The sequence below is a fragment of the Acyrthosiphon pisum genome, chromosome A1 (assembly GCF_005508785.2).
Source record: "Acyrthosiphon pisum isolate AL4f chromosome A1, pea_aphid_22Mar2018_4r6ur, whole genome shotgun sequence".
Lineage (NCBI taxonomy): Eukaryota > Metazoa > Arthropoda > Insecta > Hemiptera > Aphididae > Acyrthosiphon > Acyrthosiphon pisum.
Window position 1 is genome coordinate 49,668,920 of NC_042494.1, and position 18,271 is coordinate 49,687,190.

The 18,271-nt window shown below is 28.6% G+C and overlaps 1 protein-coding gene across 1 annotated transcript in view; it reads left to right on the forward strand.

Annotated features, from left to right (window-relative positions):
• The first annotated feature begins 2,368 nt into the window (after nucleotides 1-2,368).
• gpb5 (glycoprotein hormone beta-5-like) overlaps nucleotides 2,369-18,271 on the forward strand; it is a 33,325-nt gene continuing 17,422 nt past the window's right edge. The window contains exon 1 of the mRNA XM_008189516.3: nucleotides 2,369-2,630. The gene's annotated coding sequence lies outside the window, so the exon portion shown is untranslated. The remainder of the gene's footprint in view (nucleotides 2,631-18,271) is intronic.

Here is an 18,271-nt window from a genome sequence, read left to right on the forward strand (position 1 = left end):
CAATAGTTAAACTAATGTTAAATGGCGGAATTCGACTGGTAAAATTTAAACTATGATTGTAAAACGGGCCCTAACTGTTTAAGTCGGTTATAATAAACAAAGTATATAATAATTACTATTTAATTTATAGTTATTATTCAATATTAGATAGGAAAATTGATAAAATATTTACTTCTGTCATACTATTTATTAGGTAAGACTTAATACTTAATAAAAACTTGAAAACATCGTTCAGGTGTATAGCAGTTGATACAGGTAAAGTACAAAATATTTTCAAGAGTTCATGAATATTTGGATAAACCTCTTTATTACAAACATCTAAAGCATGTAACCCAGAGATGAATACAATGTTTTCAGTCACTAAAAATAAACCCATGCCCTATAGTAAATCTACAGTCTTCATGGTAATTTTGTTTTATTTACCGACTATTTATCGGGTTTATTATAAACACTCATGCATGAAAAATAATTCGCAGAGAATTCAAAAATATAGTATACCATACCACCATAAAGATATATGTTTTTATTTTCCGATATTTATGCCACGAACGACTAGTGGCGTATACCTAGTACCTATATCAAAGAAGACAAATTACCACGGCTAGAACATTTAGAAAACAGATATAGGTCCCTACTAAACTTAAGAGTAGTATCATATTGAGAAATACAGAAAATAAGTTAACTTAATTTTACAAAAAATTAAAGTCAAGGGGGATCTATACAATTATAGTACATAATTTATTTAATTTTTTTATATGTTTCCTCGTAACACGCAACATGCTAACACTAAGAACACTATTTTATAAGATTAAAAAAAAAGGCCCATGGTGGGGGGGATCTGCCCATCGGATCATCACCCCTTGTATACGCCCCTGCAGCCATTTAGAAAAACCACACTAGACTCGGTTTATACCATAAGGTATTAATTGAAAACAATCACAATTCACAACCTCGCAATAATGTTCTCTTGTCGTTAACTTTTTATCTACTTTTTATGTAGATGCTTGTTTGGAAATAATATATAAGTTTCAAGTTACTCTATCTAAAAATCAATTTACAACCAACCTAGTTAGGTAGTAGGTAATAATTGGTACTTTGAAACGTACATTTCTTATTTCCTCAAAACTTTTCTTTACCTCAGTGAAAAACTACAGACGGCTATTAAATAAGTTTAAGCAAGCCTGGTTTTAATTGATTACCCACTAGGCTTTTGATTTTCGAATGTGATTTACATTAAAAAATTACATTTTCCTAAATAAATAGGTAAAATATATTTTCTACCTCTCTTTTGATTTACCTTAGTATAATTTTTAGCTTTTGACTTTTAATATTACTATGGAAAAATTTCACTGTAAAAGTATATTATAATTATGTGAATCGTCGAAAACGTTTCATTGTAGGTACATAGATACTTATCAGTGTAGATGCCTAGACGCGTAGTGTGTATTATACCTACTTCCATTGTCGTTACTCTCTATAAACGAAAACAAAATTGTATAAAATATCATATTTATTTTGGGGCAAGATATCTAAAAAAAAGTATCTGGAATCTGGATACCTCCTGATGCAATATCCTTTTAGTTCAAGTATCTATAGCTACCTGATACTTGATACTTTTAGAATTAATAAAAAATTCAAGATATTCTAAAAAAGTTGTTGAATATTTTCCATCGTAATACATATACAAAAAAAAACCAAATTTAAAAATTTTCATTTAATTATACCTACACTAAAAAAAAAAAATAATAATAGTTTTTGAACATTTTCACTGAAGGGCTTCAGAGAAAAAATGTCGAATTATTTTTAAATTAAAAACGAACCTATACATAATATCGTATACCTACATATTTTCCCTTAAAAGTCAGTATCTCGATACACATTCGCATGTATTATTATATTACTATAATATTATCTCCGGCACTGCCCGTTGACTCAGTTGTTAGGTAATATCTGCAATAATATTATAATATCGTGGTGACTATTACAATAACGAATATTATTATTAAATTTTTCTATATCAACAGAGACGCGCGTGGTCCATATGACCATATTTTTTGTCACCATATCGCGCAGACGGCGGCGCTTACACGTGACCAGCCTCGTCGTTATAATAATATTATTACTATCATATTATTATTATTGTCGTCGTCGTCGTCGTCGTCTTGAGCATTGTCACCGAGCAAGAATAATGGACGAGAGATGAAAAATAGAAAACACGGAGCGACTGCACGAAAAAAAAGCCACACTCATAACAACTGGAAAACGTGTGCGTACAATAAAAGACTCGACGGCGGCGGTGGCGGTGACTGGTCGGCGGCCAATGGGGTGTCGCGAAAACGCGGTCCGCGCGCGCCGTCCGGACGCACACGACGAACAGTGAACGCACACCCCTTCGGCCGGCGGGACACGGGCGCGCGCGGCCGATCATCTCTCGCGCGGTCGTCGTCGTCGTTGTCGTCAACAGTGTTTACGATTGCCGTCGCGAATTCCTTTGCCGTCGTCGTCGTCTTCGCCGTCGTCAAATGCCAGTTTGATTTTTCGCCTTAAAAAATAATATTGTCGTCGGCGTTTTATAATAATAATAAATATTATTATTATCGTTAAAATATTATAGTTGTTGCACTGCACAGGTCAGTATAATATTATCTACGTAATAATATTAATAATAAAAATGATATAATACACAGAGAGAATCTATATACACACATTGGTCATTTGCATACATACATAGATAATATAGTTATCGGAGTACATTTAGGTGCGTTTGTACATAATATTATAAATTATAATAAGGTTTATATTGGTGGTGACTTTTTGGTTTTTTTCTTGTGTGTGTGATCGAACAGGGAACAGCGACGGGGACATAATATTATAATATACCTATTATATATTGCATATTTAAGACTTCGACAAGTCATCGGATGACAATTAGACGATTCGTTGAAAATATAAATTGTTTTATGAACAATTTATATTGCCTGCACAAGATCTGTTTTCAAATTATTTACCGTATACATTTTAAATGTCGAAATACAACTGGGTATTGTAGGTACATTACAGTAAAAGTATACGTCTTAAACACAGGTTAATCAGATTTACCAACAGTTAGGTAAACTGCACGCATCTTTAGAGAAGTAAGCCATTTAGATAATGTATACCTACTTAGACAGGTGGCGTTTACAATCTAACGAAATAAAAACTAATCTCTCCTGACATTTTAAAACATTAGGCAGGTATAGAGTTTAATTTATCCTGATTTACTAAAGGAATAAATATTGCAACAAACGCCGTGTGTATACGTTTAACAGAAATAAACAATTTTTAATTGTTAATTAATCGCATATTATTTTCTTTAGTACCTAACCTTTAAAAAATATCCATATATTAGGTATGCTTAAAAATAAAAGTTCTTACTTTTATTCAAAAATAAATCGATTCACGAGAAAACGCGTTTTCTTAAGTTTGACTAAACTGATTGTTTTCATCATAAAACAATAAAAAGTCTGATAATATCGAACGGATCATATCTAAAGTTTTAATATTAACATTTTTGACTCACAATTATTTTTAATATTTTCACGGAGACAAAAAAAAATATTAAAACTTGATTTTGTTTGTTCCCGCACAGCATTTAGAAGAGATAATATTCCAAAATATTCCATAAACGTTTTAACAACCATGATATTTTAAAAATATTTCAAAAAAATTATCATTTATCAAATGCCTATCTGGGTAGGTATATACTTATTGTACAACTATAATACATCATAATATAAGTACCTTCCTAGGCACAAATATTTAAGCGATATCTCATGTTCAAGACAGATTATTAAAGTTGGTGGATATTTCAGGTATTTGGCAGGATGATGACAGTTGTTAAAAATTAAAATTTCTACGAAATGCGTTGAAAAAAAATTGTTTTCTATTAAAAAACAAATAAATAATAAAATATACTATGCATAATATTATCATAACGTAACATGTAGGCAATATACTAACATACTAACATATAAGTACATTAGTGTGTAGCAGAAAAACGTTATAAGAAATTCTAAATTTATTCAAGACATCTTTTTTAATTTTTATTTGTTCTTCAAGAAGATAATGGGCCCCGTTGAGCATGTTCGTGTGGAGGCCCAAATAATAATAATATGTGTTAGTGTTATACAATTCAATTATTATATTATAATACCATATAGATATACGATGTATGTTATTGTACCATTGGTTGTAAAATATAATCAATGGTTATACGTGTACTTTATAATATTTAATATTAGGACTATACTGAACCATATTTAGGGAGCTTATAGAGTGAAACGCACATTACCTATAATTTTATAATATGTTTTATACTTTTATTATTAAGTTTTAGTTACCTACCCATGTAGTTTTATTGTAATAATAATTTGTATTTATACTAATTAATACCGACTAATTCACGGTTGGTTAGTACTTATAGTTAAACCGTATATTATTGTTAAACGAATTATCCAACAATATAAACACGATAAAAATAATTTTGTCACCTTTAAAATGTAGGTACAAAATGTGAATAGCACATCCTTTAAACTAAACGCAACAAACTGAAAACAACCGAAATTATTAAAATACCATAATTGATTCATGTGTTAAGAAGTATAACAATTAACGGGAGAACAAACGTGGGCTCGTAAAACCATTAATTAATTAGTTTTGTCATGAAATATCGGTCGTCAACATTTTCAAACATTTTCTTATAGACAAAATTGGTATAGCACTCGATAGTTAATAATATGATAATAATAATATGCTCTCATTCCTATCGAACGGTTACAAAGATGGTAATTTAAAAATGAATAATTGTCCGCTCTGCACGATACCAACAAGATGATTTTTATAAAGTTATTTCTATTAACCTATCAACATAATATTATATTTTATGAGAAAATGTTAGCCATATTTATTATTCCAGAGTGGAGGGTCGAATGACGCAATCACACAAAAGAATATGTCTAAATAAAACACATAGTTTACAATAGACCCTAGGCCGGTCTCGGACATGGCACATTCGCATATTTTCTTATAAAAACGCTATGCGGTCGTGTTATTCAAATCCTGTTCTAGTCACCGTGTATAGCATAATAATATACCAATAATATTATACAACTACTAAACTACTATGTATTACATCATATTATTATTATATAATATCGTTGTTCATATTATTTATTTAGCTATTTTAGTACTTACATCCCTTACTGTCTATATATTATAAGTGATCTATAATATGATTATATCTAGCATCTGTATTAGGTATAGGTACGTAGGTTTTACAGTATTTTTTAAAACTTTTTCTTAACACGATTAAACCAATAATATTATACACGGCGTGTCGGCGAATATATTATAATACAATAATATATGACGTAATGATAATATGATACGATAACACATTGATCGTGTCGATGATAGCAAGGTGTAGTTCAGCTTACGAATTATCAAATAATTAATAATAATCATAAAAATCAAGGTTGATAACTAATAACTATATAATATAGCACGTAAGGACGTATTTATAAAATTAACTCATCGAGCGAACAACCACGTTTTAAGCTGCGTTGAAGAGCACTGTACGCTGATACGATGTAAACAATTGAAGTGAAATGAACCAGTTGATTTTTCAAAAAATGAGTCTTACTGGTATTTTCGCTTAGATGTTTTTATGTAATGTTGAATTTTTGAGTTTGGACATTTTTATAATAATAATATCATGTGAATATTGTTGTTTCTTATATGAACCAGAGAGAATTTTCTATTATTATCTGCCGTACCTACTTGTGAGTAGTAGGTGTATAGATACTTTATGAATTGTGAACTTTTTATTTTAATTGTATCTTACTATTTTAGTGAAAAGTACCTTATAGTAGCTATTAGTACCTTAAATTCACATACTAATGTTGTAATAGGTACAAAATTCATTCAGATTGTGTAATACTAAATGTAAATAAAAATATACATAGTATTGTTGTATAACACAAAAATATCCCTATTAAGAGTCGTCGTCGAATATACATTTTATTAAAGTGTAATTCTGAACTCACTATTACGTCGATATAATATTTTAAGCAGTTTACCACCTGTATTATTTTTAATTACTTCAGGAGTTCCGTTTCGGTAACAAGACCGTATTTTATTGTTGCGGTGCACGGCATGTCATAATGTCAGCAAAAACACACTAGCCGCCGAGTTTATTACAATATTATTCCTAATAGTGGACGTTTTGCGGTGCCTAACTTGGTCGTTTTGCGTTTAGAAAGTTTAAAGTTAAAACGAAACAGAAATCACCCGATAAGTAGTATATAGGTACCTACTAGACCACCTCACCATCCCTTTGCAAGATCACGCGACAATATTAATTAATTTCTATGTTCAATTTATCCATGATTATTATGTTGCATGTTACATTTACAACTCGGTGGAGTAGCTAGGATTTTTTTTCAAGAGGCTGATCACTGAGTTGGTTGAACTATTGGGGTCTCCCGTAAGTTTGACATATCAATGTCGTGGTTTTATTTTAGGGTTCAGTTCCTGTATCGTTATACAAGTTTGAATTTGCAGTAACTTTAATAGACCATAGAAAAAACTTTTTGTTTTTTTTTAATACATTTTGGGAATTGCTACAGCCGGGAGTACCTACGCCCACCTACAGGTGCGAGGCACCCAGCACTCCCTGGTTACGCTACTGACACAACTGGCTACGTACAGATGACAAATTAATATTTCATGGTGAGGGTTCTTAACAAAACAACTACATATTATATAATTTATTTAGGTTTCGCTATTTTGGTACTTGCCCCTATACATATTTATATGCGTATATTACACTAGTTTCATGTACGATATATTTTCTAAATATGTAAATACGTATTTTAATATGGTAAACTGGTAAGTAATATTTTTCAATCACCATATGACTTGCAACGTGTCTTAATAATAGTAAGTCAACAGCATAAGATGCGAGGATCAGAAGCTCAGAAAGAAAGGGTTTTTGATTTTTTTGTTAGTAAGGAAACACCAATTAATTCATTTTGTAACCTCCAATTCATAAATTTCATCGTTCACCTTTACTTCAGTCGCGTTTTTCATTATAATAGGTAGTATCTCGTTAAAAATTGATTTTTACTACCTATCTCTTTCATAAACGTGCTGATAAATAATAAACTAATGATGTCTATATAATTATATAGGTACAAGCAATAATATTATACAGAGTATGTGTGACTATGTGACGGTTCAATTTAATTAGTGCATAGAACCAAAAATTCATATTAAAATAAATATGGGTTCATTTAATTTGTACGACCTATAATTAATGCTAATTTTAATTTTTTATGACATTCCAGTTCACGCATGCTTAAATACACTTTTTGTTTGAGTGAACTATTTAAAAATATATATTGCCGCTGGTTTTATTAGTTTTTACAATAATTTTAATGATAAAAATCATAGATTTCAAGGTTTTTTTATTCAAACTACGACTCATATAATTCTTAGTAAATTAATTAATGATTTTAATTAAAGTAATTGGACTACATTTAATTTATGAGAATCCATTTATTTGTACGGTTTTTGAAACTAAAATTAACTATCCAATAAAATGCATTAACCGTTAATTTTTATTAACAGTTAATAGTTGTGAGTCAATTATAATTATTGATGAAAAAATTAAAGGATTTGAAAATAAATATTAATCTATGATCATAATCATAATCACTAATATAATTATTATGTATCAAAATTCAATACTTTATTATTTTTATAAATTTAAATTTAAGCACTTGTTTAAAAAATAGTGACAAATCATCTTATAGCTTTTTAATATTTGTGTAAAACCGTTTAATTAAGTTAGTCACCAATCTAGGTATTCAAGTAATTCAACAACTGTTGATAGAAATTGTATGTCTGAGCGAGGAAGTCGTTACCAATATTTTATAATATAATAATTAATAACAGTTAGGGGTTTAATTTAGGAACATAACATCATATTAATACCATATTACCATATCAAGTGGAGTTAGATTAGTTCCTAAAACTTATTAGACTTTGTGGCCGGATTTTCTTTTCAACATAAATTTTAACTATAAACTGTTACACGGCGTATCATATAGGCAAAACTAGCACCTACACTACTGTGTTTATTATGTCACATTGAAATATTTGAAGTTGGCTCACTATAATTTCCTAGGCATTTTATTTAACACGTTAACTACTTAGAGGGGGGGGGAGGGTTCTTAGCGATATATTGATTTTTATTTATCTAAAAAATAGAGTCAAGTAAGTTGTCAAATCGAACAGATCAATTAATAGATTGTCGGCGGATAATCCATTAGTTTCCCGGAAATACATGAGCTGAGTCATGATTGGAATTGTGTAATTTACTCGAGTACCGTATCTTGTTGGAGTAGGTATAGTGTATTATTATCAGGGCAGTCAGTTTAATTTCCAAAAACGAACAGTAAACTATTGTAAGAATACACTTAGACTTATAGGTAATAGGTATGTTATGAAAACGAGTGAATCATACAATAAAAAAATTAACGAGTAGAGATTGGGAAAAATTCTGCTGCAAATCCAATATATTTTGTCAATTTTTGACATTTATGAGAATCAAGAGTTCATAGTTTTGCTTACTGCGTTTATGCTTTGAAGATAAAAGCATTATATTATGAGAAAATCAAAAAAGATTTCTGATAATCCACGACAATATTAAATTATTTAAACTATCTTTAGGCTAAATGTGCTATAATTAAGCGCATTAATGTTGACAGATAACATTTTAATATCATGGCTTATGTTTCTACACGATTATTATGCGTATTAAAATAATAGCAATAATAAGCACCTAATAGTTTTTATAGTTATTAACAAATGCGCCATTAAAACTTCACCGAAGTTACCCAATTATTTGAAAGGAACGGTATTAAATTTTCAATTATCTATATTTCCAAATGTTTATAGCTTTGTTTTATGGCATTACGCTTTATAGTGTTCATAGTAAACTACAGTTTTAACTAGGTATATAAATAATTCAAACGTGAAGATTTTTGTAAACGGTGTGTGTAAAATAATTTAGCGTTTAATTTTATAAAAAAAATAATAACCAAAATAGACACATAACCATTAAGCAATACAAATACTATCCAGTAACTTTATTACTTAAGAAAAAAAAATTTGTAGTAATATAGTTTTATTTTTTATGTATTCAATACAACATTATATTGATTAAAAAATATTTCGTTAAAACCATCAGAAAATCCATAGTATATGCGTCATACTTTGATGCACATTTGTTTACGAATAGACTTCAAAATATACATTCCGACATATCACGTGCTATACATCAATGTGTATTATTTCCTCAAAACGTTCATTTTTTCTCTTTCAAAACATAAAAACACATTCAATACATCTTAAATATTACAATATATTATTCTTGTGGTCAACGTGAAAAAGAAAAAAAAAATGACGAATAAAAAATATTTCTTATTACCTACTATTTTCGTTTATTCTGATAACGTATAACAATATAATATACAATTAAACAGTAACGGCATTTGAACATTCCAAGAACTGTAGACCGAGATTAAGATAAATATTTTTATTCTCTAATATTGTTAGAATCAGCCGTAAAAGAAAAACATTTTGGACATTTTTTTCCCAACAAAATGGTTGAGAGTGGGCTCGTGTAGTGTGTACATTGAGCGAATACAATATCTCGGTCACCAGATTGCAATCTCACTATATATAATATTATTTATACGAACAATATAATAACATAATATACAACCGTGTGATGCACGTACATTGTGCACTCGACTTATAAGTAGTTAAAGTTTATTCAAACACATCGAGTATAATAAATTGTAACCGGCAGTGGAAAAATGTGTATTCATTTCCAGCGATATTATTATAATATTGTCAACAAGAACTAAAACTCTTGAAATGGATACATTACGTCTTATCTTTGAAACGAATTACTGATAACGATTCTAAAATATACACAGGGCCTGCAGCGTAGCTGGTGGTATTCGAAACGTTGCCACTCTTTGGATTGCCAACAAGGGACTTACAATATTATTACAGACCTGTGATAAACAATGGCCTATGTCCCATCGAGATTTTTTTTTTTTACGTAAGGTTTCAGCAATTGAGGTCATTAGCCCGTTACTGTGAGGGGGGGGGTGTGGTTGGTTTGGACACGGGTATGTGTGGCAAGGATTTGTCTCTAAAAAAACGGGTGGTCACCCATCTGAGAACTAGTGACACCGGCCGGTGTGTACACCCAGAACACGATTTATAACTAAATGCAACACCGCGCCGCACCAAACCACCCTTCTTAATTTGAATGGATGTTTTTTTGTAATAATCTTTGATATGTTTGTGATGATTATAAAAAGGTCTTTGTCCAAAATATATTTACTCTTTACATCGTCGTGTCGAATAAATACATGTAAATAGTATGAAAACGATAATGATCATCATTATAATATTATTATAATATACTCAAAAGTGCAAATTACTCTTCCTCGACTCAAGGTCTTTAGAAAATAACTCTATTACACATTTACACTAAAATAATATATTATGAGTATTCGTCATTTTTTATTTTCTATTTGGTCAACAGAAACGTCAATACAACTGCAATATCCGTAGAGTGAGAAGTTAGTTTAAGTAGAAGTTACTATAAGTATATTTATAGTATTCATTATTTCATTATAATATATATATAAAATAATTATATCCTTTACAGCGTAGCTTTTAAAATCTCCATATTTAATTTTATATAACATTTCCAGGTACATGCAAAGAGCTTTGAATCGAAAATAATTATAGTTTTTGTTTTTAACATTATTTAGAACTATATTATGCATGGATAACATGACTTTTGCGATGTGACAAATAGAAAACCTCCAATGTTGACGTAATATATGAAAAGGAAAAGAAACGAATTAAAATATAAACGTTTTAAAATTTAAAACATCAGTCATTATCCTCGTTCCGGTTCAATTACTTCTCCTGCACAGATTTATAATGGCAAATTGTATACATTTCAAATTGAATGTGTTGCAGTCAACGTATTCAAAAATTAAATAGACTTAATTTAGAATCAGTGTGACTGAATCTCAGGTTATATCACGGTAACTTATAAATGAAAATGTCTGCTTACGGTTTTCACTAATTTTCTGGTGGCTTGCGCATGGCTTTTTTTGATTTTATGAAAATACCAATTTCCGGAAAATGCACAAAAATCGCATAATTATTTAAGCCTCAAATACCTTGCTCGTGCGTGGAACGTTAACAATTTAATGAAATAAAATAAATTCGAATTATAGATATTGTTAATAATATATTAATTATATACCTAATCAATTTAAATGATAAAAACGCTAAAAAATGTATAATTCTATTAACTATACCTATTAATTCGACTCACTTGTTTCGTAAAAACGAAGCGGTTTCATTTATTTTGTACAACCTGCAGCATACTTGTAAATTGTAATTTCCTTTTCGTAAATCGAAAAAGATTAACTTAACTCGTAACGTTTGCCAATTACAAGTGCTGGCTATGGCATTGCTGCAGAGTCTGAAAGATCGCCTTCGACGGCCTCGTCAAATTAGTAATCATGGTTTACGTCCGATGAACATTTTCACAAGCGGGATTTATATCAGCGTTTTATCTCAACATTTATTTTTTCGGCTTTTAAATTAGTCAATAATATAATATTATATATTTCATAATCTTGAAAGGTCAATTAAGTTTTTAAATTAATTCCTGAAATAATATTACACAGTACTTACTGCATTTTTCATAAATAAACACATATATATATATATGAAATTAATCAAAGATAATATTTCTATTATATCACAGTTTTTTTAATTGCCCTAGGGTTTTATTATTTAAACGACCCAAAGTTTTTTATAAATAATATGTTTTATAACTGTATATATTTTACATGGATATATTGTACATGGATGTACATTTTATACATTACATGTCTGCCTTAATCTAAAATCTTAAACTAAGTCGTATAATAGGTTTCAGACGCTTAAGACGTCTGATGTCCTCAGAGTTGTTTAATAATTTAATGGCCAATGGATCGAAATGGCGATCTATCCTATCGTCTCGTGTTTGCGAGCAAACCTTTGGATTTTGTCAGCTATTTTAGGCAGCATCATATCACGGTGAATTGCGTTGTTTCTTTCGAACCGGTAGGCTGCAGCGATGGTCCCCATTGCAAAATGAAAAAAAAAATGTTTTGTTGTTGTAAATGTTTAGCGAATTCCTAATAAGACGTTATTCAGCCATTTTTAGATCGGTAATGATAAAAACTATTAACTCTGAACATACACCAACAAAGAACGAAATTTAAATAGTTTTTAAATAATTACAATAAACAAAAAATAATATTGTTCATTTAATTCTGTATATTATAAGGCCCAAACATTTTTTAAATATTGAACATCTTTCACAAAATATTAAAAAAATTATATTGGTCATATGTCATGAATATGTCAAACAGTAAACTATAAAACAGTAAACAAAGTAGGATTTTTGGTAATATACATAGGTACAACATAGGCCATAATATTATAGTCATCACAATTATCTTAACGCAGTTTGGAAAATAACCTCTGGGAAATGCCATTTGTGTTTTTACTTAAAATCAATAAGAATAATATTGTGTAGAAAACTAGTATCGCTCTTTAAAAAGTACACGAGAATAAAACACTTCTTTTTTATTTAACAGAATAATATTTACAATTGAGATTATAACGTTTTGACACGAAATATATCGAACAGTCATTTGACGTCACTGAATCCATCTGACTGATGAAAATAAATGGATACGCTCACTTATTAGTTATTACGTGACAAAGTACTTGCCGGAGTGATAGTTCTGGACAAAAACCCACTTATAACACCTTTGTCTTCATGTCAAACCAGATAGTATAATCCTTTAGTGAGGTGTTATGATGGTATAATAATATTCTAATACATATCATTTAAATGAACCATGGCAAGATAAGCATTTATTATACTAATATACTAAATGTCTTAACTCTAAATACGTCATTTGTATATAATATTATCATAACACACATAGTATAAACTATTATATTCGATAGTTGTATATAATAATCCAAAATTTTCGTGAGCGCGTTAATCGTGGAATGTGTGCCCAGTGTTCTCCCATTTTGATGTCCAAGTTCATGTCCATGTCCAATTTTATTTGCAGGTTTGATGTTAGATTTGGACGCGCTATTGCGTCTCACAAGGTGCCTCGTCCATGTATTTCGATATTTTTATTATTTTATTTATACTAAAAGTATGTATAATAATATGTAGAGAGGTACGCGGCCTTCTACTAATTTAAAACGTATACGAAAATATAATCCGAATTGAGTATTATAGCACAACATAATAATTGAAAAAGTTGAATTTTTTTTTAAAACACAATTTATACGTTTGGTTAACAGTGATCTGAGCGTTGTGATTTTAGCATAAATGCAACATTGAAGAAAATAATATATACATTCGAATGTAATCTCTACATTTAATATATAGGAAGATATAATCATGTAACTATTGGAGAGCCTTTTTTTTTTTGGTAGTAAACATTCTATGTGTAAAATGGGTACCAACTCTCAATATTTTAAATATGAACGACAGGCATACATATTTTAAATGGTTCCAAGTTATTTTTATTTTTAAGAATCGTTTACCGTTGTTCACTAGAGACCACGGTGAGGGGACAATATCCGCACTACCATCAAAACTACTTTTGGTTTTAATCACTTTAATAATAATTTATTAAAACTCTTAACTACAGCTTTATTCAGTTGTAAAATTAGTTATGTTTGAACGGCGTGAGTCATGTTTATGTTTTGTATTTTGTTTGTGTGTTCATTATTTCTTATTTTGTATTTTTTTTTAAGCGTTTTTTACTGCAACTTTAACAGATTAAATCGGGTCGAGTTTTTACGTATACTGAATTTTATTACAAACCAACTAGGCACCTTTTTATTTCCCGCTATTCCCGGATATATTACCCATTTACCCATGTATATTTGCAAAAAATTACTTAATCTATTAAAAAAAAAAAAAATGCAAACTAGAATTGTTTAATTTACTAATCTAACACATAATATTTAGAAAAATATTCATCGTCGTCTTTTGATTCTTATATGATTAAACATTATCATATGACATTTGGTTTTCCCATAACGCATCACACGAGTTAAATTTGTATTATAATTACTTATGGAATCAACAAGTATTTGTAGAAAATATTATATTCTGTCCTGAACGAAAACGAAAAATATACCGTAAAGAAAATACATTTTTGCTATTTTCCGCAAATAATAAACTAATCTAGCAAACTGGAACTTTTTTCCCTAGAACGTTATCTTTAGCTTATTCTGTGTGTATGTATGTTGATATAATGATATGTATGATGTATCGATTTAAGAATAGTATTTTGTCAAGGTTTCGTTCTTTTTCCACTTCTTAATTCATGTATGATATTTTTCTTTTTTTTATCAGTATTGTACTATGTATTTTTTATGTTGAAATGATTATACATTGTCGTTCATTATAATACTAGATAGTTAATTGCTTATGATTGTATTATTTGTTTAATAAAAGGGCTTTAATGCCCATTTATCAAAGACAGTTAATAAATAAAATATTGATAATACACTAATACATTTAGCATTTAAGTTAAACTTTTAATAGGCTTCACTTTTGTACCACGTAGAGCATCGAGTATTCAAACGAAAACATAAATTAAAATTTATTATGATTCTTTGTAGGCTGGAAAACATATTTATCTGATCCAAAAACAGGAAAAAAACAATGAAACTTCGATGTATTATTTTTATACTCTCTTGCTAATCCGTACGAGTACTAATTTTCAAATAAAAACCCGGTAAACTGTATAGTTATGATAGTGTAGTATTTGAATAGTATATGAATTCCGTTTTAATTTTTTTTTTTGTACACACGCAATAACGTCATTAACTTTTAGGTATTTTATCCGAAACTATACGCAAAATTGCAATACACTAGCGTACCATTAATATAAAAATATATTGTATTGTTGGTATATTTACGTGTACGGACTATTAGTTGACATGAAAAAACGAAAGTTTCTGTGTTTAAAATTAAATTGTTATCATTATAATCGGTCAGCAAAAAAAAAAAAAAGTAAGTACAACGATACAAATCGTTATAGCAGATAATTTAAAGTGAAATCTTCCACAATATTATATTGGAATTGTATTATTAAAAAAAAGACATAACTGTAGGCGTATTAAGAGTTCTTACTATATAATATTTATAATTTATATAAATAGTAACATGTCATTATAACATTTTTTTTTTTACTGAGTTTATTTTTTTTTACCTTGAAAATATCCGTTTCTAAACGAGCTTAAATAATTTAAATATAATATATTAATATATATTATATTATGTACCTGCATTGTATTGTAATACTTCAACATTTAAATTTTATTATGTTTGAATTGTATGAAAAACATAAAACATAATGTGCTTATGTGCTTGTCAAACAACTTTTTTCGTTAAACACTACATTTAATAATACACTTTTCCTATGGTCGTTTAGTCTGAGTTTATATTCTAGTCTCGTATTTGTTCTTGAGCTCACCAGATATATTCTAAAAATGTACCATCAACATATTGTGCTGAGTAAAAATAATAAAATACAAGCACTCTAAATGCTTGAATCTCGAAAACAAAATTATAATTATCATTCCATTTTGCAGCTCATACAAGATACACGAGTTAAAATATTGTTTTGTCTGAACCGTTTTAAGTTAAAGTGCGTATTTTTTAAAATTTTTTTTGACATATTTTTATTAAAAATCAATAACAAATTATTATTTATCGTATTAATTTTATTTACAAATATATTTAATCATTGTACATTTTAAAACAAATATCTCACTAACGCCGTTTCATATAATTATCTTATTGTAAAAAGTTTTTGAATTTGTATTCATATTTTTATATCCGATTTAAAATTATCCAAGACCAATAATTTTTACATATCTATACGTATTTCTAAGTTTAACTTATGATTCTGACTGAAATAATTTCCAAGTCTTCAAGACATTTAGCTCAATATATTATTTGAGAAATTAATTTTATATTTTTTGTTTACAATATTTTTTCTTCTTTATGAATATTGCGGACCTCGTGTTGGCCAACCCTATGTTATTATACTGTATTATGTGCCAAGAAAATGTATTTATGATAATGGTTTTATGTTGTTCAGCATAGATTTAAAAATATTTTGTACTCAACCTCAAACAACAACAACAACAACCATTATATTATTATACTTGATAGTATGATCATTGCTCATTGGTCATATTTATTTTGTAATATATTATTAATGCATAATATTTATGTTATGAGCTATTATGATTGTTAAATGCTCATTTGTGTCCGTTTTAGAGCATCTACACTTATGTAATAATAATAATAATAATAATAATAATATATACCTTTTAAGACTACTCCGAAAAATTAATACCAATAATGGGCACTAAAAAATGCTTATTACATGATACATTTAACGACTAGGGAATTTAATAAGTCACATAGGTAATACATGTGCTCTGCGTGCAATAAAACTTGGTATTTTCAACATTAAAATCGAGTAAAAAATAAAAACAAATAAAAGAAAAAATGATCGTGGACGATAAAAGAATGTTTGAAATCAACAAATATCTTAGAATAACCTTTATATCAATGCGATTATATATTTTCATCTACAATAAGGATTCCATTCTCATTACAGAATAATTAATACTAAATAAATTCGATCTAAAAGTTGGCTCCATGGCAATACCTTCAAGCGAGGTTACGAAAACTTGCACATGGAAATCTAGGTTTTTTTATGTCAAAAATTAACGTCATCTTCAAATATTAGCCTATCAGTATCATGTTGTTTTCGTTAGATACAAAACAAATATTTAAAAAAAAAAACTCCCACCGTTTTAGTGTGATGTATGATGGTTATAATATCAAATATCTTTCTCGTTAACACAACAACATTGTACCATCATTTGAATCCGACTGTCGACTGTGTAGTTGTTTAAGTGGAAAACGGTTCAAATTAAACGTACTTGAAATAAACGATTGATTTTATTACGGTCTTAAGTAGGTACGTGAACCAATATCACTGGACTGTTAATCGTCTATTTTTAAATTAAATTAATTTGTTTACCAGCATTTATTTTTATTTTTATTTGTATAAATTCTGAATAGGAAACGGTCTGAGCAATTATTTTCCAAAGACAAATAATATTTAAGTATTTAACATTATCTACTGTCTTAATTATCAAGCAATATAATATTATAGTAGAACATTTACAAATCAAATGAGAAAAGTCGCTCTGTTAAAGATAGAACTTATTACTTACTACATTTTAAGTATACCTTCGCATTGAGTAAGAACTCATTTTTAATTAATGTGTTTAATTTGAATTCAATGATAAATCATTGCATACCTAAGAAGAACGATTCTTAGCAGAAACAATGTTTCTGATACTATTTATAATATAAATAATAAAAAGATATATTATATAATATAAAGATATTTTATAATATAATAACATTACTGTTACGGCAAGTTGAATTTTTTTCCCCAAAAACATTGTATATATTATATAAAAAATATTATAGTATAGTATAATATTCTATTATTGTTATTAACTTATGAGCCAATAACAAAGTACAGTAGAACAGTGTAAATTGGTTCGCGGTAGACTGGTATGGATAGTTTAAAATTTGTCTAAATATTTCATTGTGTATAGAAAATAATAATATATTATGTAATGACAAAATGTTTAAAGTACCTATGGTTAATATTTTTCGATTAGAACAGAATAACACCACACCTAAAGAAACTTAAAATTGAATGCATAACAGAAGGAAAATAATTAAAACGCTTGTTCATCATACATGAAACTCGGAAAAAATAGCCTCCTCACCATACTAAAATCAGTACTATGGTTCATTAATCTGAAATGCAGCCAAACCAAATGTCTTAAACATTATTGACCATTATTTACAACGAATAAATCAGACTTTCCATAGAAACATTTGTTACAAGCTTGGTATCAAGGATCCTTTGAATTTCAGCTGAACTTACAGCATAACTACGTATTAGAAAAAACGAAAAATCTTAAGGTA